At 45.8% G+C, this 23828-nt stretch overlaps 1 protein-coding gene across 3 annotated transcripts in view; it reads right to left on the bottom strand.

Moving 5' to 3' along the window:
- Window positions 1-1312: 1312 nt before the first annotated feature.
- The window catches only part of LOC138525706 (uncharacterized), a 134037-nt gene continuing 111521 nt past the window's right edge, over window positions 1313-23828 (bottom strand). Inside the window, exons 1-4 of one of the 3 annotated variants that reach the window (XR_011283414.1) lie at window positions 9643-9720; window positions 9049-9267; window positions 7108-7201; window positions 1313-1590 (exon numbers count right to left, since the gene is read on the bottom strand). The gene's annotated coding sequence lies outside the window, so the exon portion shown is untranslated. Of the gene's footprint in view, window positions 1591-7107; window positions 7202-9048; window positions 9268-9352; window positions 9466-9642; window positions 9721-23828 lie in introns of those variants that run through there. The other 2 variants (XR_011283413.1, XR_011283412.1) reach the window with 2 other exon arrangements.

The raw sequence follows: 23828 nt of genomic DNA, 5'->3' as shown, positions 1-23828 counted from the left end.
TGCTCTCAAAATGTCCTTCTTTCTTGGAAAGGGTTATGCTCAGCTGAAAACCAATAAACCGTTTCAATAATTCAAAAAAATATAAATTGACAAACAAAATGATATACCTTGCAGCCTGGTCCTCTGGCCCCTTACAATGTCTGTCAGAACCCTAGCACCCCCGCCTCCCAAGCCAAGAGCCTACCCCACCTCATCTTTTCCATGCAGACAATGCAACCTCAGTGTGATGGTCACATCCATACAGGACACATGCAATGACAATATATGTCTCCAAACACCCGGCTAGTCCCCACATGTTGCAGCTCTCATTCTACATTTAACCATAAAACCAGAATCCAGTCCCTCCTTCAAGGTATCTGTGTTCGTCTCTGGTTGTGCTGCTGTCAGCATTGTTAGGCACTCGTTACTCCCGCTCCATCCGGAATATGAGTAGCCAGGCAAGTGCTGTGTTGCAAAGTGCATAAACCTTGGGATACATGGGTAGAACGTATTGCAGGCTTGGCGGTCAGATGTAATGCAGAACTAAAGATAGGGAACAGGGTAGAGTGGCAGAATGAATGGCATGACGGGGGGTCAGGAGAATGGCTGATATGGCCAATACAGGGTGCATTAAGTCCTTTGCAGTCTTCCAGGGAGTGCTCTGGTTGGGACGCAGAGACATCTGAAAATATGTGCAAATGGGAGTGTATCTGGGGAAACTGAAACTTTCAGTAGAGCAGGGGTCAGCAACCTGTGGCTCTCCAGATGTTTTGGACTGCAACTCCCATGATTCCTCACCATTGGCTATGCTGGCTAGGGCTATTGGTAGTTGTGGTCCAAAACATCTGGAGATACAAAGGTTGCAGACCCCTTCAGAAGAGGGACCAACTGAGGACTCTCAGTTGGACTGGTCCATTAGACCTCTCGGCAGGGTACAGATGGTGGCAGCGTGGTGGTACACCATTCTAGCGGGAGCAAATTTCCGAAGGAAACCACACCTGAGCTCTGAATGGGAAGGTAATATAGGAGATGAAGACTCTGAATAGACGGAATATTTTTTATTGGAGGAAACGATCAGGTGAGGTGTGACAGTGCTAGGAACATGTTATACAACATCCTGACCAGGACATAATGGATTCCAGGCGGGTTGTGAAGGCTCAGGTGTGTGCTGGCACGCCATATCAGTTGGGAAGGCCAAGCGGTGCAACTACTTTTGGGAAAAGGCTTTCCATTTTATACCAGAGGAGCTACAGAGCCAGATAAATTTAAAAGTGTGGTTGGCACTCATAGGGTTACAGAATTTGTCACTAGTAATGACCCCTCACAGAATTCATGGTTTTTGAAAAATTATTTTATTAGCGCTCGAGTACAGATATAGGACCACAAGGCAGTAGGTGCATTTCTTCTCGTTCTTTGAGGCAGAAGTTGCAGCTTCCTGTGAGAGTTGATGGGATGCCAGGTGAGCGGAGCCGAGATCATGATTCAGAAGACTTCAATCTTATCCTTCTTGTTTTTACAGTCCTGAATCCCCTTCACCACCAGGTGTGCATTGGGGCCAGGTAGAGGTACAAACACTTTCACGTGTATGCAGAGGTCGCCCGCAGTAGAGATCTGCAAGAAAGAAGGACATGTGCCATCACTCAGTGAATGTGGAATGGGGAGGTGGCTGTTTCCCTCTCCTAAACCCTCAAGCCCACCTTCTCCTTTGCTTCCGGCCTGGGGAACGTATGGAGGCGAGATGATTAGCTTAGCTTGGCCAAGGTTGAATTAATGTCATGTCAAGAACGGTGGTGCCTATAATGCATTAGCAGCTATCTCTTAGCCGTTAGCCAATCAGAAGTCTAGGAACACTGGTGGTATCCAGTCATTTTATTGGAAACAAAACAGAGTGGTACATAACAGAGTGGACAATAACACACATGAAAACACCAGAAAGTTTAAATATATAAAGGGTAGTGGGGTAAGGGGTCAAAAGGGGTCAGGATGGGGTTGGGGTGGCTTTAAAAGGGTGGGAAAAGGGGGTGAGGGGTGGCATGAGAGCCCCCAAATTAAAATCACAAAAACAAATGTGGTGTTTTACAGTGTTTTGTCTATAATGAAATGTACCACTCTGTAAATGTTGGCGGTAAGATCACATATAACCACGCTTGCTATATCTGCAGACACACGGCTATATTCTAACCTTTCTGCTGGCTGCCTCCTCCAGTATTTCCCCACACACATGCCCCTTCATCCCCAATTTTGCTAATTAAAGAAAATGTCAATTGTTATATTTTTTCTTTCTGTTCATTCCCAGGCTGTGCTTGAACCCTTTCCTCTTGACCACCATGGAAAGTGAAAGAGGGATCAAAAGCTCCCATTTCCACAGTGGCAATCTTCTCAGTCGTTTTTTCTTTTGATTACAAGGTTTGTGGGCCTTGTGTGAACCTGCAACAACCAGCAATATCATCCAATGGCCACACAGAAGGCCCTTGTTAAAGGTCTTTGGTGTGGGTTAACTTGTTACACAGATTTGGCGGTCATTAACAGCCATTGCAGCCCACCAACTGTGGCCATTATCGCCATAGCATATATTTATCCGCATAACTAATCAGAACCAAGAGAAGACAGCACACATTACCAAAAGAATACCGAAATTACAACATTGTGTATGATATAACCTTTAGGAAATCCCTTGTATCTTCCTCTTCTTGCTGCTCCTTGGTAAAAAAAACAAGTGCTATTTTTTATTTCTGAGAAAGAAAAGTCTCTATGATACGATGGTGATGGAGCTTTATTTTTAATGGGATTGTTGGAGTACTGGAATATGCATGAAACAGGGAGGGTCTAGAGTGCAAGAGGCTGTTTGTTTGCCAGTGGTGCACTTCATGGTATCAGAATTAAGTCACCTGTGGCTTATCATGTTGTGTATACTTAATTCTTAGTGAATGTGCGTTGGGATGATTGAAATTGCCACTGCACAGATATAATTAAAATAGAATATTTGCATGTAAATCAGAGATGCTAATTATATCCCTGATTTATTTTGTGTAATATTGTTTGTCCTGATGAAAGCCCATAACATATAGTGTTTTGCAGGCCGAAACATGTAGCACATGTTTGCCACCTCTCCTTGGTGGCATCAGTTTTTCGTAATCAGAACGATAGATCATTATTGCATTTATTACTCACTGAAATATTAGTGACTTCATTGAAGCACTGTGATTGCATCACACCGTACCAGGCGTTTTACTCTATGGGGCTCATTACAAGGTTGGCAGTGAAAATATGGTAGTAATTCTGTTACTGACAATTTATTTGGCAATAATAAAATGACCACCATTTTTGCCACACCGCCAAATTACAAGTAGCCCTTGAAGTGGAGGATTCACCACTAGGAAGATCCTCCACCTTAATGCGGTAAATTCTCCCAAGTCCCCATGGGAGGCCTATGAGTTCCACCTGTAATCTCTGGCTCATTATGCTGGAATTGGATGTGGTAATGGTAACCATGTTGGCAGTTATTCCTCTGGAATGACTGCCAAATTCGGAAAGACACCTTTATGTCTTATCATCTCATCACGTGTGCTGGTGTGACAAATAGATGCAAGATTTTTCATTAATGATTTTGTTTCATATAAATAATTTTTTCTTGCATGTACTGAAGTTATCTACACACAATGATGATATTTCCTTGAATAAAACACATGTAAACAACACCAGTGCCCCCTTTTGCTTACATTGCTTACATTTAATCACCAGGAAAACCTGATTTCAGCCATGACTTTTTGACTTCACCTATTTCCAAATAACGATTGCACGCAGGGCCACCCTCCACTGTTTGCTGTCCTGACAGCCCAGAAACTCTGCCCGAAGACTTCCGTATGGCTGGACTTACATGGTCTCACTTTCTGTGGTGCCTGTGACCAACGATAATTGGTTTAAGTTCTTCTTCAGATAGCATCCTTTCTTTCTTTCCTGTAGATCCAATAGTCCTTCCTGTGCCTCTTCCCTGTTTCTCACACTTACCTGAGGATCTAGTAATTACCAATGACAGTATTCAGTGGCGCTCAACTTGACCATCTCGATTACCCTCCCCCGATAAACAAGGAATAAAATGAGCAATCGGCAGGAATCTAATCTGAAATATTTGATGTAACTACGGTCATTGTTTTGCAATCTCGCACTTACAGCCATCCCTTGTAAATACTGATTTACTGTTACCATTCATCGGTGTGTTACCTCTTGAAACTGTTTTTGGGTTTGCTCCTTTGCATTACTGTTGGCGATGCCCAGAGAATACCTTAGTACAAAGAATGTGCTCTCAGTGTTCACCAAAGGGAACCCATGAACACACAAAATCAAAAGTCCCCAATGAGGTCCAACCTTTTTTACCTAATTCCTAAAACTGGCGCTGCTCTTGCGGGATAGTTCCCGAAACCAGAAAAGTTAATCATATTAAAACAGATGCTAAAACACATTTAATCCAGCATTTCTGATATTTACGAAACTCCTGCTCAACAAGACAAAAGACGCTGTCTTGCTGATATGAGGAATACTTCCTACTACTTTTCACCCAAACCTGATAGACTCTTCCCAATGGACATTTCCCTATTTTTCAATCAGAAATTTCTCATTGTAGGAAGTTGAACATTCCTAAAGAGTGTTATCGCTACCTCATGTCAGGGATTCCCAGAGAGATATCGCTACCTCATGTCAGGGATTCCCACAGAGGTATTGCTACCTCATGTCAGGGATTCCCGGAGAGGAATGGCTACTTCATGTCAGGGATTCCCAGAGAGATATCGCTACCTCACGTCAGGGATTCCAAGAGAGATATCGCTACCTCCTGTCAGGGATTCCCAGAGAGATATCGCTACCTCATGTCAGGGATTCCCGGAGAGGTATCGCCACCTCATGTCAGGGATTCCTTGAGAGGTATCGCTACTTCATGTCAGGGATTCCCAGAGAGGTATCGCTACCTCATGTCAGGGATTCCCAGAGAGATATCGCTACCTCCTGTCAGGGATTCCCAGAGAGATATCGCTACCTCGTGTCAGGGATTCCCAGAGAGGTATCGCTACCTCATGACAGGGATTCCCAGAGAGATATCACTACCTCATGTTAGGGATTCCCAGAGAGATATTGCTACCTCGTGTCAGGGATTCCCAGAGAGGTATCACTACCTCATTATAGTGATTCCCAGAGAGATATCACTACCTCATGTTAGGGATTCCCAGACAGATATCGCTACCTCATGTCAGGGATTCCCACAGAGGTATCGCTACCTCCTGTCAGGGATTCCCAGAGAGATATCGCTACCTCAAGTCAGGGATTCCCACAGAGGTATCGCTACCTCATGTCAGGGATTCCCTGAGAGATATCGCTACCTCATGTCAGGGATTCCCACAGAGGTATTGCTACCTCATGTCAGGGATTCCCGGAGAGGAATCGCTACTTCATGTCAGGGATTCCCAGAGAGATATCGCTACCTCGTGTCAGGGATTCCAAGAGAGAAATCGCTACCTCCTGTCAGGAATTCCCAGAGAGATATCGCTACCTCATGTCAGGGATTCCCGGAGAGGTATCGCCACCTCATGTCAGGGATTCCTTGAGAGGTATCGCTACTTCATGTCAGGGATTCCCAGAGAGGTATCGCTACCTCATGTCAGGGATTCCCAGAGAGATATCGCTACCTCCTGTCAGGGATTCCCAGAGAGATATCGCTACCTCAAGTCAGGGATTCCCACAGAGGTATCGCTACCTCATGTCAGGGATTCCCTGAGAGATATCGCTACCTCATGTCAGGGATTCCCACAGAGGTATTGCTACCTCATGTCAGAGATTCCCGGAGAGGAATGGCTACTTCATGTCAGGGATTCCCAGAGAGATATCGCTACCTCGTGTCAGGGATTCCAAGAGAGATATCGCTACCTCCTGTCAGGAATTCCCAGAGAGATATCGCTACCTCATGTCAGGGATTCCCGGAGAGGTATCGCCACCTCATGTCAGGGATTCCTTGAGAGGTATCGCTACTTCATGTCAGGGATTCCCAGAGAGGTATCGCTACCTCATGTCAGGGATTCCCAGAGAGATATCGCTACCTCCTGTCAGGGATTCCCAGAGAGATATCACTACCTCGTGTCAGGGATTCCCAGAGAGGTATCGCTACCTCATGACAGGGATTCCCAGAGAGATATCACTATCTCATGTTAGGGATTCCCAGAGTGATATTGCTACCTCATGTCAGGGATTCCCAGAGAGGTATTGCTACCTCATGACAGGGATTCCCAGAGAGATATCACTACCTCATGTTAGGGATTCCCACAGAGGTATCGCTACCTCCTGTCAGGGATTCCCAGAGAGATATCACTACCTCAAGTCAGGGATTCCCACAGAGGTATCGCTACCTCATGTCAGGGATTCCCTGAGAGATATCGCTACCTCATGTCAGGGATTCCCACAGAGGTATTGTTTGATGCAATATTGTAATTATGTTAGGAAATGTTACTTAAGCTCTAAATTTGGAAAGTCATCGGGTCATGCCATCATTGGATCTTTCAACGGTAGGATAGAATGTTTTCTTTTGGGGGCTCGAATTTCAACATCTTATTCCTGTACTTTATGTGTGCCTAGAAAAGTCTTTTTCTAGGAGAATCCACGGTCGACTTTTACTACTTCTGATGGGTTAACGATATTAGCTTTGGTGCAAAATAGGGTGTGCGATAGCCCGATGCCCTTTTCTAAATATTTTCAATATGTCATGTGTTCGGTGCATATGTCTTAACCTAAACAATGTTGGATCTCTTTTTAAGTATAGAAGTCTCAGCTTCATTCATTCCAATGGACACATTAGCTTTTCAGGTTTACAGGGTTTTGTCTAAATCTTGAGCACATTTTATTTCTAAACTCCTGACGCGTATGTGATTGAAGTCAGTCACCTTTGATCACCCATCTCTCTCATGTCTAATTGAAATATTTACCCATGAAATGCCCCAAGATCACCCCAACTTTGGTTCACCATGAACCCTGCCCCATCACCAGTCCCACCTCTGCCCTTTTGCTTTAGATCTGGCACCCCCTGATGAGGGCGATCCTCTCAATTTCACCCCTAGGGGACAGCCAGGCAGAAATGATCAACCATTTTACCTTAATGATGTAATTGGTTCCAGGGAATGAAGTTGATAGGCGTAAAGGTTGCAAAGTTTGCCCCATGCATTTGCTTGCTGACATCACACTTTATCTAAGAAGTAAAAAAAGAGAATGACGTTTTTTTCATAATCAGAACTTTTTTCAGAAAGTCACAGACTATGCATCATAAAAACAATTGAACACTATGGATTGCAGAGTAAGTGGAGCCGCCTTAGGGAGGGGGCGGGCTTAAAAATAAAAGCAAAACCTGGCTGTGGTTATGGGACAAGCAAGGGCAGAGCAACGATTAAAACCAGTATTAGGCAATGGTAAGGGGTTCACAGGGACTCGCCCCCATGGTGCAATATCTAGACTAGACAGAGAACCCCAGGCAAAGTCTTTCACTCTTCCCTGCTCCCCCTACTGGTGAGGGAATTCCACTGCACTGTCCATTGTGAACACAACTAAATGCATGGTTTCTGAACAGCTGCTAATGACTCTCTCTACAGACGCAGGACCCTCGCGGCCGCTCCTCTAGATACATGGAAGCAGGTGGTAACACCCGAGAGAGAAAGAGACAGTCTGATGGAAGGAGAGCGGGAGCATTACTTTATGATTTACTTGCATTGGAGTAAGGAATATTTAAGGGACGTAAGACATTTTGGCATTTCTGGTCCATATAGGGGGTTTCTCCTAAGAAAAAGGAGGGTTTTGAGGGTTTTCCATGCAAACTTCTATGGGCCTGAAGTCCATGCAATGAATGCTTATAGGGAAGTACACCAGCTCTCCGGCCCAAGTAAATAGGAGCGCTGCTATTTGTACTATAGTCCCACATAGCATCTCCTGCTCTACACCAACCCAACCCATATTACACCTCCCATATTACACCGGCCCTATTCTACAATTCAGGAAGGAACTGACAGTGCGTGCCCCCTACAGTGTCCCATTGTCCCCAGTTACGCGTCCCTTGTATAACTCACATACATACATAACCAGCTCATGCATCATCTCACAGGTCAGTTTGCACCATTATTCCCCATATAAGTTGGGACAGTATGGCAAGTCCCCCATTTTCCTATCCCGCCAACGTGCAAGGGCGCATTATGACATCTACATTCAAGCTATCATCTACCATGCCACCATTATTGGGATGGCATGGCTGCAGGAATGACAGCCGTCAACAGAAGTGACTGCGTTGGGTTTTTGTGTAATAGAGTACAAATCAAGCATGATTAAGTAATGGGGCAGTGGATCATGTTTATTGTGCACCACACAAACGCGCAACCTACACACTTGGCTTTCTTTCCCCTTGATAATTGCTCGAGTGTTATATGGAGCGGCGCAACCTACACACTTGCCTTTCTTTCCCCTTGATAATTGCTCGAGTGTTATATAGAGCATCGCAACCTGCACACTTGCCTTTCTTTTCACAGGATAATTGTTCCAGTGTTATATGGAGCCGCGCAACCTAAACACTTGCCTTTCTTTTCACAGGATAATTGTTCCAGTGTTATATGGAGCGGCGCAACCTAAACACTTGCCTTGTTTTTCCCATCATAATTGTTCCAGTGCTATGACACAGACCCAATAGAGTAAAAATAGGGATGGTTACAACAAACCTCAGGGTTCCAAACACTAGGGTAGCCACTTAACTTACTTCATTTTTGGATTCTAACAGATGTACCAGACTCCACACCGGGGTTAATTTTTGCTTGTCCTCCTAAAATGCACCAACATGTCTATGAGTAACTCTTTCCTAACCTTTGCTTAAACCTGGAGAGTGCTATTTATTTCACAAACAGTAAGTCAGGATTGAATAATAGCCACTATGTCACACCATTAGCATACTCCATGTTTAAGTCAAGGGTCATTCAGAGTACTTCTTTGTGATTCGCCCGGTGTCTCCTTAATGATGTCACGACTGCCCTGACTTAGCCACAGATGCCTGATAGTATCTACCTGTTTGCAGAGCGCTTGGACCTCAGCGTTGGCGTTTTGTTCATCTGAGAAACCTCCTGGCATATGGAACATGATGGTGGAGACGGTCAGGTGCCGCGGAGAAGGACAAGTCAAGGTGTCAAAGCGCTAGCAAAGCGGCTGGAAGCTTCTGCCAGGAGCTGGAGTGCTGGTGGTGCCTGGTCCAGGATTTAACCACTGCCACGAGAGAGGAGGCAAGAACTGGAAAGAGAAAATGTCACCTTAGACTATTGTGCCAAAAACAGCAGTGTCACGAGGAGAAGGAAGTTACATGCAATGTACATACATTAGGTTGCCAACACATGGGCACATCCTACCCTGATCTCCCCAGAGTGAAGAAACAGACGCACGGGAAGCAGCACACAAGCCCATACTGATAGCATATGGCATGCACCCCACCACAGGAAGTGACGTCTGAGGACGCAGGTCACAGCAGGGTCAGCCCCTTTTAGTCAATCGTTGGAGGAATCCACTTGATTGGCAGTAGAGCCTTGTTATGTAGTGCTCGTGGCACACATTAGTAATCTGCTGAGGAGAAAATGCTGAATTCGAATAAATCTATTAATGTTCACTCACCTCGCCTCACCTAATGTCGCTCCTTGATTATTGAAACGGACGTTGAAGCAACACGCAGAGTTCCCATGTGAAGTTCTGCACGTGCAGGCTTTCAGATCAGGTCATTTTGATGCCCTTTAATATAGTGTTTCTTTTTTTCCTTTTATAAGTGAGACACTGAGTCTGAACTTGCAGTGCTGGAAATGGAAACAATGCATTGGGGGAAACTGTCACCTCTTTGGAGAAGCAGGGCTGTGTGATTGGGGGCGGGGCCAAGGGGTCGCCCCGCCGGGTTGCGCAACACAGTATCTGTTCATAGAACCCAATCCCGGGGATTTGCATGAAAGCAAAGAGCATTATGGGAACATCGTGATATCCGCAAGTCTTATATTGATTCAGTAAGAAACCCTTTAGAGTGAATAATGGACTCCTCTATTTTGATTGGTCACAATGTTTAGCCTAATAAAGAGATGTCTGTATATTGCAGGACATATATAGTCTGGACAGCTGCAACACTGTATGCAAGTTTCTATACTCAGTGCCGAGAGGCGAGTCTTCTGAGAGCTCATGGAGGGGTTACTCGCTTGAGCAGGAAGTGCGATAATGCAGCTTCAGAGCTGGTTGGTAGATTTCTGTCCCGTCCCCTGCACTTTGTGGCAGCAGACTGCTTTCAAAGACTCTTCAGAAAGCGGTCTGCTCCTTGAGGTGCAGGACCTAGGACAGCCATGTCTGCTTGCCCCTCTGTCTGAGGCACGGGACGGCGCGCCGGCAAGATGTGTTTTGCCAGAGCACTGCTCAGTCTTGTTCCACCTCATTCCCTCCACTGGGAAGCAGGGGATCCCAGGAACTTCATATCACCAACATGGCCGGGGTACCGGAAGTGACATCAAATAACCTTTGACCTCTGGTGATATCACAGGAAGTGATGTCATTTGACCCCCAACCCAGAGTGACATTATGGGAAGCGGTGGAACACGACCTTTCACCCCTTGACAAAACAGGAAGTGTCATCACATATCATTGTTCCTAAGTACACTACGAAAAATATGGTTTCGATATCACTATAATGTGATATACATTTCATACAAGAATGCATCGCCATACGTATCGTTAATATCAGTGTGAATAGGCCCATATTACCAAATCACTGTGAATGAAAGCAGACGTCCAAGGCCAAACCATAATGATGTGATATTATATAGCACTTATGCTTAAGCACTTTATATAGAACAAATATACGTATAATAACACCCGCCCTGTGTTGGTACTCATTTATCGACCTCAGAAGGATGAAAGGCTGAGTTGAGGTGTTTAAGAACAGACTGAAACAGTTACTCACCCCCTGGAGTGTGCCTGAAATAAACCTTTAATGAGTCTAGCAATTACTGTATAGAATTCCAAAAAGACAAATTGTTATTCCTATTCTTTCTTATTTAGGGTTACACTTGTGGAACCTCTGTTTTTTTAAGGGCCTGAACAAGAAAGCGAGGTACTCAAACAATAACGAGCCACATGGTGCTGGCCAGAGCCCAGGAGCTCACATCTAAAAAAAAAAACATGTTTTCCCTTTTTTTAGGGGTAGCAAGGGATACCACAGGGGTAGCAAGTGAGACCCCTCGCAACCTTCAAATGACCTCCCTGGGGGATCCCTCAAGGTTTTGTTTGCAATAGTTTATGTAAGGGGTAGAGAGTGGAGGGCGTTAACACATGGTAACAGCATGTAAGCAAGACTGGCCATCCAATAGAGGAGAGCTGCAAGCCGGCGGAAGGAGCGGCTGGGACACGAGTTAGAGTTACATCGTTATGTTCGAAGTTGCGCAGGTTTAGTGTGAGAGGTAATTTGCACCGGGTTATCAGGTAAATGTAAGCTTAGACCTGTGACTTGAGTAGTGTGCTGTATTTTGTACCCTATCTCCGGATACAAAGTGATGGGTGCTTGAACGCCAGGACTAGCTGAACGTCTTCCACCTGACAAGGAAAGGCTTGCGAGCCCTGTGAACTCTCCTATCATGTTAAAGACACACTCCAAAAGAGCCTGTGTGATAGCAGCAGCTGCTTCTCATCACTTTTTGACACAGGCACGCAGCTGATGCTATGTATGATGGGCTTACATCTGCAGTGCAACAGGACAAACAGGCCGGGGGAGATTGCCTGGCTCCAATGGCTAACACTTACACGAGACACAGTCCTCTTCTCCCTTAGCTGGACTGTGTAAGTGAGGGTGCCTGGCTCCAATGGCTAACACTTACAAGAGACACAGTCCTCTTCTCCCTTAGCTGGACTGTGTATGTGAGGGTGCCTGGCTCCAATGGCTAACACTTACACGAGACACAGTCCTCTTCTCCCTTAGCTGGACTGTGTATGTGAGGGTGTCTGGCTCCACTGGCTAACACTTACACGAGACACAGTCCTCTTCTCCCTTAGCTGGACTGTGTATGTGAGGGTGTCTGGCTCCACTGGCTAACACTTACACGAGACACAGTCCTCTTCTCCCTTAGCTGGACTGTGTATGTGAGGGTGCCTGGCTCCAATGGCTAACACTTACACGAGACACAGTCCTCTTCTCCCTTAGCTGGACTGTGTATGTGAGGGTGCCTGGCTCCACTGGCTATCACTTACACGAGACACAGTCCTCTTCTCCCTTAGCTGGACTGTGTATGTGAGGGTGTCTGGCTCCACTGGCTAACACTTACACGAGACACAGTCCTCTTCTCCCTTAGCTGGACTGTGTATGTGAGGGTGTCTAGCTCCACTGGCTAACATTTACACGAGACACAGTCCTCTTCTCCCTTAGCTGGACTGTGTATGTGAGGGTGTCTGGCTCCACTAGCTAACACTACACGAGACACAGTCTTCTTCTCCCTTAGCTAGACCTTGTGTGTGTGAGAGGTGGGTATGAGGGCATCTGGCTCCACTGGCTAACACTTACACGAGGGACAGTTCTCGCCTCCCTTAGCTGGAATTTATGTGTGTGTGTGAAGGGGTGTGAGGGTGTCTGGCTCCAATGGCTAACACTTACATGAGACACAGTCCTCTTCTCCCTTAGCTGGACTGTGTATGTGAGGGCGTCTGGCTCCACTGGCTAACACTTACACGAGACACAGTCCTCTTCTCCATTAGCTGGACTGTGTATGTGAGGGTGTCTGGCTCCACTGGCTAACACTTACACGAGACACAGTCCTCTTCTCCCTTAGCTGGACTGTGTATGTGAGGGTGTCTGGCTCCACTGGCTAACACTTACATGAGACACAGTCCTCTTCTCCCTTAGCTGGACTGTGTATGTGAGGGTGTCTGGCTCCACTGTCTAACACTTACACGAGACACAGTCCTCTTCCCCCTTAGCTGGACTGTGTATGTGAGGGTGTCTGGCTCCACTAGCTAACACTACACGAGACACAGTCTTCTTCTCCCTTAGCTAGACCTTGTGTGTGTGAGAGGTGGGTATGAAGGCGTCTGGCTCCACTGGCTAACACTTACACGAGGGACAGTTCTCGCCTCCCTTAGCTGGAATGTATGTGTGTGTGAGAGGTGGGTATGAGGGTGTCTGCCTCCACTGGCTAACACTTACACGAGGGACAGTCCTCTCCCCCCTTAGCTGGACTGTGTGTGTGAGGGTGTCTGGCTCCACTGACTAACACTTAAACGAGACACAGTCCTCTCCTAGCTGGAACTTGCGTGTGTGTATGTGAGGGGGTGTGAGGGTGTCTGGCTCCACTTACTAACACTTATACGAGACACAGTCCTATTCTCTCTTAGCTGGACCTTGTGTGTGTGAGGGGGTGTGAGGGTGTCTGGTTCCACTGGCTATCACTTACATGAGACACAGTCCTCTCCTCTCTTAGCTTGACCTTGTGTGTATGTGTGTGTGTGTGTGAGGCGGTGTGAGGGTGTCTGGCTCCACTGGCTAACACTTACATGAGACACAGTCCTCTCCTCCCTTAGCTGGACTGTGTGTCTGTGTGTGTGAGGGAGTAGCGAGGTGTCGGTCTCCAATGGCTAACACACGAGACACATCCCTTTCCTCCCCTTCGCAGGACTCTGTGTGTGTGTGCGCGGTGGGATTAACAGGCATTTGCGCTAATTTGCATACCCACAATGCATTGCTCAGTAGCCCCGAACTTCAGTTAAACTTCCAGTGAAGACTTCTGGGTGGCGCTATGGCATGTGTGATTTATTTGAAGTGGCGGATTCTACTTTCACATTTCAGGTGGAGGGGTTTTTTCTGCTTTTATAAACCCACTATAACTTTGATCTATGTTTGAGGCAAAGGCACTTCAGGGTGTGTTAGGAAGGATGTGATTTTGGACATCAGGAGGAAGATTGATTGGTGTGTGCGTGGGGGGATGGATCTGGAGTTGGCGTGGGTCCCCAGTCACAGTGGCATTTTGGGTAATGAGTTGGTGGATTTGGCGGCGGGTGCGGGTATGAGGAGAGGAGCGGTTGATGTGAGGATACCTTTGAGTGTGGATGAGGTGAAGGCTTTGGTGGTGAAGCGGGTTATGGATGAGTGGCAGGAGAGGTGGGAGAGAGGGGTGAAGGGCAGGTGGATGTTTGGTGTTCATGAGAAAGTGTCTGTGAAGGTGGATGCAGGGAAACTGGAATGGAGGAGGAGGGGGAAGGTGATGCTGAACCGGTTGAGGGTAGGGCATGTGGGGCTGAATGACAGTCTGTTTCGAGTGGGGAAGCGTGAGTCGAGGGACTGTGCAGTGTGTGGGGGGCCTGAGACTGTGGGACATTTTCTGCTTGCATGTGAGAGGCATGTGAGGAGAGAGAGTTGATTTGGGTTCGGTTGTCTGCGCTGGGAGTGGCTGAACTGAGTGGGAAGGCTTTGCTGGAAGGAGTCGGGGTGAGAGGCAGGGAGAGGATCAGTGTGCTGCTGGATTTTGTGGGGCAGACGGGGCATGGGAGGAGTTATGAGAATGTGAGGGCTGTGTGTAAGATTGGTGGGGTCGGTGCACATTATCCTTTTGGATGGGGAAGCGCCTGCGTGGGTCTGCCCACGCATTCGATAATTTGAAAGAAAGAAAGAAAGGAAGGTTACTGCAGAAAATGTTTTCCTTCAAGCAATGTCAGCCATGGAGTAGCCATTCTTAAAAGGATCTGTGTGATTTTGCCGAGTTGCTTTCATTGGGTAGATTTCTTTGGGTTTTTTTGACAGTTGCTTTTGCCACAAATATATGTGGGGGGAATCCCCCTAGTTCCCCACGCCCCTTAGCAAATTCCATTAAAAAAAACTTGATTCAATCTGCTGTGGCAAAACCTCACATTCCCATTCTTAAATACAATATTGTTCAGGCTCGTTGAACCTCACCCCCTCCACCACACGCCCCCTGCTCTCTCCCCTCCCTGGAGATGGGCATAGGAAGCCCTACGGGCAGGCACAATACCAGCCACGTGTACTCCCTAAAAACTGGCAAATACTCCCAAAAGGAAAACAACAGAGCCACAATACCTCCACCCCACCCTCCCCCTCTCCCTGGAGATGGGCTAGGAAGCCCAACAGGTAGGCACAATACCAGCCACGTGTACTCCCTAAAAACTGGCAAATACTCCCAAAAGGAAAACAACAGAGCCACAATACCTCCATCCCACCCTCCCCCTCTCCCTGGAGATGGGCATAGGAAGCCCAACAGGTAGACACAATACCAGCCACGTGTACTCCCTAAAACTGGCAAATACTCCCAAAAAGAAAGAAAATAGACCCACAACAATACCTCCACCCCACCCACCCCCTCTCCCTGGAGATGGGCTAGGAAGCCCAACAGGTAGGCACAATACCAGCCGCGTGTACTCCCCCCAAAAGGAAAACAACAGAGCCACAACAATACCTCCACCCCACCCTCCCCCTCTCCCTGGAGATGGGCTAGGAAGCCCAACAGTTAGGCACAATACCAGCCACGTGTACTCCCTAAAAACTGGCAAATACTCCCAAAAGGAAAACAACAGAGCCACAATACCTCCATCCCACCCTCCCCCTCTCCCTGGAGATGGGCATAGGAAGCCCAACAGGTAGGCACAATACCAGCCACGTGTACTCCCTAAAAACTGGCAAATACTCCCAAAAGGAAAACAACAGAGCCACAATACCTCCACCCCACCCTCCCCCTCTCCCTGGAGATGGGCTAGGAAGAGGCAGGCACGATACCAGCCACGTGTACTCCCTAAAAACTGGCAAATACTCCCAAAAGGAAAACAACAGAGCCACAATGCCTCCACCCCACCCTCCCCCTCTCCCTGGAGATGGGCTAGGAAGCCCAACAGGTAGGCACAATACCAGCCACGTGTACTCCCTAAAAACTGGCAAATACTCCCAAAAGGAAAACAACAGAGCCACAATACCTCCACCCCACCCTCCCCCTCTCCCTGGAGATGGGCTAGGAAGCCCAACAGGTAGGCACAATACCAGCCACGTGTACTCCCTAAAAACTGGCAAATACTCCCAAAAGGAAAACAACAGAGCCACAATACCTCCACCCACCCTCCCCCTCTCCCTGGAGATGGGCTAGGAAGCCCAACAGGTAGGCACAATACCAGCCACGTGTACTCCCTAAAACTGGCAAATACTCCCAAAAAGAAAGAAAATAGACCCACAACAATACCTCCATCCCATCCTCCTCCTGACCCTGGAGATGGGCTAGGAAGCCCAACAGGTAGGCAGGATAGCAGCCACTTTGGCAAATGCTCCCAAAAGGAAACAATAGAGCGTCCAAATACAAAAAAAATAGGAAACGCATACCCTGCTTCCACCCACTCACACCCATGGATAGTAATAGCGCTGCACACAGAGCGCGCACCTGCCACGAGGAGGCGCTGCCTCATGGAGAATCCTTTGCTCATCCTCCGGGCAATTCATGCCTTGATCTTTCAGAGGTGGCAAATGAAGTCCCACAATGTAATGAGGGTAAGTTCTAGCATCTGTTAGCAAGTGCACTAAGGATGCCCGTTGCAGTGGTACTATGAAAAACACCAGAATTAGGACTAGTAGGACTGGCACCAGCAAAGCATTTCCACAGGACGGCCCTCTAATATTATTAGTGCCCGCTCTGAAGAAGAACCTTAAGGAAAAAATACGCCATTCAATGGCCATGAATTACTAGCTGCAAAGATCTATGCATTATTTAAAAAATCTAGTTTGGAGTTAAAATAGATATGAAAAACACCCGATTGGGAATGGGAAGGCTATTTTACTCCCTGCAAATCATTTTGCTCCCAGATTCAAGGAAGAGAGAGTAAGATACTCCCACTTCAGGAGGTTTCCTGGGGCCCTGGACACAGGTGTGGACACTGGAAGAGGCCCTTTTAAAGGATGCTACCGGTTCCCTTCAGCCCTGAGGGCCTAATTCACAGAAGCCTTTTATAATGTTATGTTATTTGTTATGTTACTTGGCATTTATATAGCGCCTTACATATCATTGTTATGTCCTCAAAGCGCTGGTAGGTTGAACGCCCTCAGGAACTGAAGTTCAAGTAAGTAGAGAGAGAGGGTATTGTAAGGTGTGTGGGTGCACCAGATATGTGTGCAGCTGGTGTGGTTGTTGCGTGGTAGCTGCTTCTTAGCAGTAGGCGTGGTGCTGAGGAAATCAGCCTGATGTGTTCAGTCTGGAGGGTGGACACCCAGACTGAGTTCTGGCTGCGTTAGGCCTGAGGAGACGCCTAAGCTAGCCGGAATGTGCTCAGCTAGCTGTGTTTTATTAGGATGATGAGCTGTTCGTGGGGTCATGTTAGTATGAGAACAGCTAGGCCGAATGTGTCATAGCATAGCTGTGTTCTAGTTGAATGATGGTGTATAGGAGAGAGTAAGCGTAAGTAGTGTGATATGATGGTTATCAGTAAAGCGCCTGAGACCAGGTACGAGAGCAGGACAGAGGGGTGTACATAGCGGCATACGTACATAAAGCGACAGGATGGATAGGGTCAACATGTGATACAGATAACATGGGGATACAGGTACATAGCAGACATAGGAGATACAGATAATGGCAAAACGCCGCTGTAAAAGACTCTGTGGATGAGGACCTTAGTCTCGGAAGCCTGCATACATCCTGGGATGGACTTTGACAACAGCGACACAGCTGGCAGGTCTAAATAAAGGGTTTGACTGTAGGTCCCAAAGGGGTGGAGAACGCTCACGCCGCTGCCTGCCACATGGGGTGCAGAGTGGGAGTGGCCCGCTCCTCACACCACTACCACACAGGGAGGCAATATACACCGGGACTGCGGTGACACAGCCGGGCTCATGCAGTGTTACCGTCAATGCAGAACACACAGGAGGGAAGACATCTCACACCACTGAGAGTGTCCATACCTCACCAGCAAACAGGGGAATTCACAGCCCCAGCAGACAGCACCAGCACATGTGAAGGGCATGGCACTCATATCCTATGTAAGGGGCAGAGGCAGCAGGGCGTTCATACTCCTGGCACGGAATGGCAGTACATACAGCGAATGGTGCAAGAATGATTCAGGGTGGGTGGGTAGAGTGTCACTCCACCAGCACAGGTGGGTAGTACAAACATTTTTTATTTTTTTAAATTTTTTTTATTTGTGTATGGTTTCAAAGAAACCTTTACAAATCAATACACAGGCAAATAAAAGAATCACTTCACAAAATAGCAATTCATTACATTGTCACATTTACATTCACATTCACATTCACATTAAAAAAAAAACAAAAGGGAAAGAATTAACCATAACAATCCCCTATTGCATTTATCAAATACTTAAAACTGGTCTGCATTTAGTTCAATCGTATACCCATTTACATTCCAAATTTGGACGAAATAACAGTTCATAACATTTCATCACATTTACATAAATAATGGAAAAAGGTTTCCTTATGCTATAAAACACTTTTGTATTTGACTCAACCTTATGCCAAATTACATACCAACTTTAGGAAACGAACAACCGCCAATTGCAGAGGAATTTTGTTATCAAACAGCATACATTTCCAGAGTAATTCGAGGTCAACTGTTGAGGTGTCGAACACAAAACGATTAAAATATCGTTGCCTTTCCTGTAGCAACGCGGGACAATCAATGAAAAGATGTCTTAGTGACTCATTAATATCAACTATTCTGCAGAATCTGCAAGCCGCTAGCATGATCTCTCCTGTTGAAAGCACATTAAAACGAAATCTCATGAAAAAGTTTCTCCATGCTTTCTGAGGGAATGATTAGAGATACGGTTCCGGAACGTCCGCACCCTTATAAAATGATACCATATGACCATACAATTTATACTGACTAAGTTTCTCCACAGTGGTGCCCCAATCACAATTTCTTAGCAGTAATTTAACCTTTTTTTGGATTGAGGAGAAGAGAGCTCACTGTAGCCCCTACTTTCTCCAGTAGATTTTTACATATTTCTACCAGTTTTTCCATGAAAACAGATTTTGTTATGCCTTTGATCAGTAAAGTGGGCATAGCATTATATAGGGTGTCTCCATTGTTGCTTACGATATTTCGGAATAACATCAAGCATTTCCATTCGATAATGCTTTTTAAAGACTGTAATCCAAATTCGTATCTTATAGCTGGTAGGGGCACACAATTAGGAATGCACCATACCATTTTCCGTAGCAGAAACGACTCCAATTTATTTGAGTTCATTTTACCCTGAATAAAAGAGAATTCAATGCCATAATTGATTTTTGGAATAGTTTTAAGTTTGTAGTATTTCAGTAGCGGTAAGGATGAAAAAGCCCCAAACTTTTGATCTACTATTCGCATTTGGAGGGAACAGACTTTAGCTTTCATCATATAATGGTTAAAGGTGAGTGCTCTCTCAGGTATATCATTTACGAACAAGCCCAAATAAATTATACTGTGTTTAATTTCCAGCTTCTGTTTGTCTAAAAACCAGGTTTTTTTACAATATTTTCTATGTTGAGTGAAGCATACAACGCTTGATTTCAAAGCATTCACCGCTAGACCATTTTCCGTCATATAAGTAAGAAAAGCAGGTAGCAAACGTTGTAAGCCCTCGTATGCGGGCTGTCAAATAGTAAATAATCATCCGCATACGAGGACCAACTCATTTGTTTTCCTTCAACTGCAGGTTGTACTAATGCAGCCTTTTCCAAACATGGTCCTATATCTGTGGTGTACAAATTATATAGAGTGGGAGCAAAAATGCATCCCTGTCTTAAGCCGTTAAAGGTTTTTATTGGGGCAGACAGGAGGCCATCATTATTTAGTCTGATCCGGACACAGGATCCTTCATGGAGATGAATTAGAATTGCTAAAATCTCTAATGGCATACCCAAGCTCTGGAGTTTTGTCCATAGATGTCCACGATTCACGCAATCAAACGCTAATGAGAGGTCCATACTGGCCAAGTAAACTGGTAAGGAACCCTTTTTCCAACCCATCTCTTGTAGTAAATTTATAAGAAGGCCCCCAGCCTCTGTACCACACTTTTTCCTGAAGCCGAATTGGTTCGAGCATAGAATGTTGTTTCCAGAGATCCAAGCTTCAATTTGCTGCAGTAGCGAAGATTTTCGAATCTGCGTCTAAAAGTGCGATGGGTCTGTAATTCGATGGAAGCAATCTGTCCCCCTTCCTGTATATGGGCACTATGAAAGACATGTTCCACGTTTGGGGAATGGATTTAGATCATTCGACATCCCTAAACAAGATTTCCAGTGCCTTGGCCCACATGTCCGGATCCCCTTTCAACAATTGATTGGATAGACAATTTGGGCCCGCCGCCCTGGAAGGGCTAGATAAAGTGATTCTCCTCCTTATTTCCCTAGATGAGAAACTACATTTCCATTGGAGACTATTTAAGGATTTTACCAGACCAGTGCCCTGATCTCTTTTTGCATACAGATTAGTTATGTGGTTTGCCCAGATCTGTTCGTTTATAGGATTAAGAGTACAATCCTAGTTCAGTAACAGCGATCTATTAATCAGTCTCCAAAATTGGCGGACTGAATTGTGTGTTAAAGCCCCCAGCATCTCTTCATTATCTGCCTGATATAATTTGTACTTATATCCCCGCAACCAGTTTTTATATTGTTGTTTCAAATATCTCCCCCTTCTACTTTGGAGGCGGCTGGGATTTGCAAAAGTTTTAGTTTCCTTAATAATCTACGGAGTATAATTCTAGCTTGCCTCACTGTTGTGTCATATTTATGAGCATGTGACTTGGTTACATTTGTATTCTGAGGTCTTTTCAGCGATTCCTCTATTAAATGTTTTAGATGCTGTCCTACATTTACATGCGAGAAGCTCTCACAGTTATCTTCAAATGATGGCCTGGAAAAAACATTTCTAAACAGCCTGTTACATGCTTCAACATTTCCCTCATGCCAAATAATTCTCTTCCCCCTAGAATTTGGCTCCAGATCACGCGGAATCCTGACTTGATCTCCCACTCCTCTCACAACATACAAGTCAAGCTCAAGCATACCATGATCACTCATTATCGTCCTGCAAATTGCAAAGTGCACTATTGAATTAAATAACGCTTCCGAAATATAAATGTAATCAATTGCTGAGACCTTATTCCCCGCAAACCAGGTTATATAGTCTGCATCACACCTTTGCTGTTGATGCACAGATCTCAGACCCCATGATTTAAAAAAACAATTCCACAGCTTATGATCAAATTTCTTGTCTGATGCACAAACGTTCGACACACCTCTAATCTGGCGATCTATTGAGACATTGGAGGGCACTGTGAGAGTTCCCTTAGGGTCAGACATCAGGGATTTCATGTTTGTATTTAAGTCACCCATTAACATAATTTTGACCCCTGGGTAGCGTACCACACAATTCTCCACAGTTATCTCAATTTTCAACAACAGAGCATACAAATCAAATCCAGGAGTCCAGTAGACATTCCATACTAAAATGTATGGCACCAATGGGTTGTTTTGGATTTCTATTAAAGTACCCAAAGCAAAAGGGGGCTCCTCTCTATACAGTTCTTTTACCACCATCCCACAATTGAGCTTGATTGCAGTGATAATACCACCAGAGGGGCGACCCACTACGCCTTTTGTGGCAAGAAGATGTACACATTCAAAACCATCAAATTGTTCCATAGACGTCATCCAGGACTCCTGGATGCAGATTATGTGTTTAGACTTTAATTTACAGCCCAATTCGATGGAAGAAGAAAGATAGGAATGCCGTCGGGAGTTCCAACAAATCAGTGAGAGGATGTTTTCAGTCCCTAATAGTGTTGTTTGAGTGATTGGAGTTTGGAGATCGAGTCTCGTAGACTCAGTGCCAGCCATCTCCAACTTGTTTCCTGTTCCGGTACACTCTCTGGACCCCTTTGTTGAAAAGATCCACCAGGATATAGAGGTCTCGACATCTCTTTTATTTCGCTATCAGGAGGAACCTTCAGTCCATCACTGAAGATCAGAACATCATACCCCCTTTTGTTAAATTGATCTAATTCAGCTAGTAATTTATGAAAGACCAACTGGGAGTGGAACACAACCCTTACATGATCATAACAATACGGGTGGATAAAATCCACTCTCTTAATATCCAAGCACGACAATTCCGCCAAGGATGGAATATCGTTAATGAGGGTTAAAATTCTGTTCCTATTTAGTGGAGGTTGATTACCACAATCAAATAGAGGGTACAGAAGTACACTTGGGAAATCCATATTGGATGGTTTCCTCCAAACTACATCCCTCAGTTCTCCATATAGTATTTAGGTGATCTAGAGTTGTTTCTTCCGCTCCCTACGAAAGGGTTTGTTGCCGATTCCCGAACATCCGGGGAATATCCTGCAGCCTGTACCCTCAATGGGACTGTCTGTACTTGACTTGGAGGGGGAGGTGCATTATGCACATCCTGGGGCGCTACCATCTCCCCCCTATTTCCTTCTGGAGGGGATGTATTGGCATATTTCTCCGCTGACGGTTCCACTATTTCCAGATCTAACTTCTCCTTTTCCCGTCTTGGGTATAACATAGGCCTGTCCTCTGCTAAAACCCCCTCGCCCGGGTTCGGGTCAGAGTTGAATCTAGTCATCAGCGCCCCTTCCACCGCCCTGCTGATCATGACCGCCAAATCCTCCTGCAGCGTGGAGGGAATGATTCCCATACCAATCTGAGGTATCTCTAATACTGGTTTCCAATGGGCCTCCACTGTTGTCGTATTTTCTTTACCCCCTTTCAGCTTTTGCAGGACCCCAATGGATGAATTAGGTATAGCCTCCATTTCCATTATCCCAGCCGCTCCACCTGCCATATTTGCCTCTTGTGCTAGCGGCTTATCCCTCAGCCTCGGATCAACCCCATCCTTAAATGCTTGGTCTCCCTCTATAATATTCCCTACTATTGCTACCTGATCATCCACCCCCACAGTAGGGTTAGACATTTCTGGGATGTCTTTGTGTTTGTTGAAAAGACCGTAAATTTCCTTCTGTGGCATGATTTGAGGTGCTCTTGCTCCTGCCTTCTCCAGCCCCTCCCCTACGGGGCTACCAAGAATCTTACCAATATGCGGCTCTCCCTTATTAATCATACTCCGTTTGTGAGACATTTCTTCAATTAGAGAGTTAGCGGGAGCAGAATACTCTTTGCTCTGGATACTAAGGGAGTCGCTCCCTTCCAAATTTGCAATCAATACTTGGTCCACCTCCTTCCTAATGAAGTTCCTCCATGTATGTTTTGCAAATTTTTGATTTTGACTATTAGCGTACGAGATAGAGCCTTTTTTGTTATTTTTCTTAGATTTAATAGTGTTTTTCTTTTTATGTTCTATTTTACCCTTTATGCCTTCCCCTGTGCCATTCAGTTTTTGTAAGGACGGAATCTACGATGAATTCGGAGCTATTGTCGGGGGAGAGGATGTCAACCCCCTACCATTCAGTTCCTCCATGTTGGTCTCTGGGGCATTTTCAGAGGGATTTGCCGTTATCACCCCCAAGGCAAGCAGGCGCGTAGTCAATTTTATAGGGAGGGATTCCATTGTTTCTGAGCTTAATTCAGCTTGCACTATTTGGCGCTCAGTTAGTATCCTCAGCTCAGTGAAGCCTCTCGAGTGAATTTTTAGTTCCTATAGAATTTGAATTAGAGTGTCAGCCATCCTTGTATTCTGGTCCCGTTCTAATTCCATGTTTACCGAAGTATGTGAGTGGGAGATCTCGTGTATGGGTTGTGACAAGTTCTGCAAGTCATTATCCACTGAAAAGAAGTCAAGTGGTGTGTCTAGAAAGGAGGATATTGGGGCATT

This window comes from Ambystoma mexicanum, chromosome 7p, assembly GCF_040938575.1.
Source record: "Ambystoma mexicanum isolate Mex_15411 chromosome 7p, UKY_AmexF1_1, whole genome shotgun sequence".
In the NCBI taxonomy this organism is placed as follows: domain Eukaryota; kingdom Metazoa; phylum Chordata; class Amphibia; order Caudata; family Ambystomatidae; genus Ambystoma; species Ambystoma mexicanum.
Note: the sequence above shows the minus strand (reverse complement) of the source record. Positions and strands in the feature narration are given on the sequence as shown.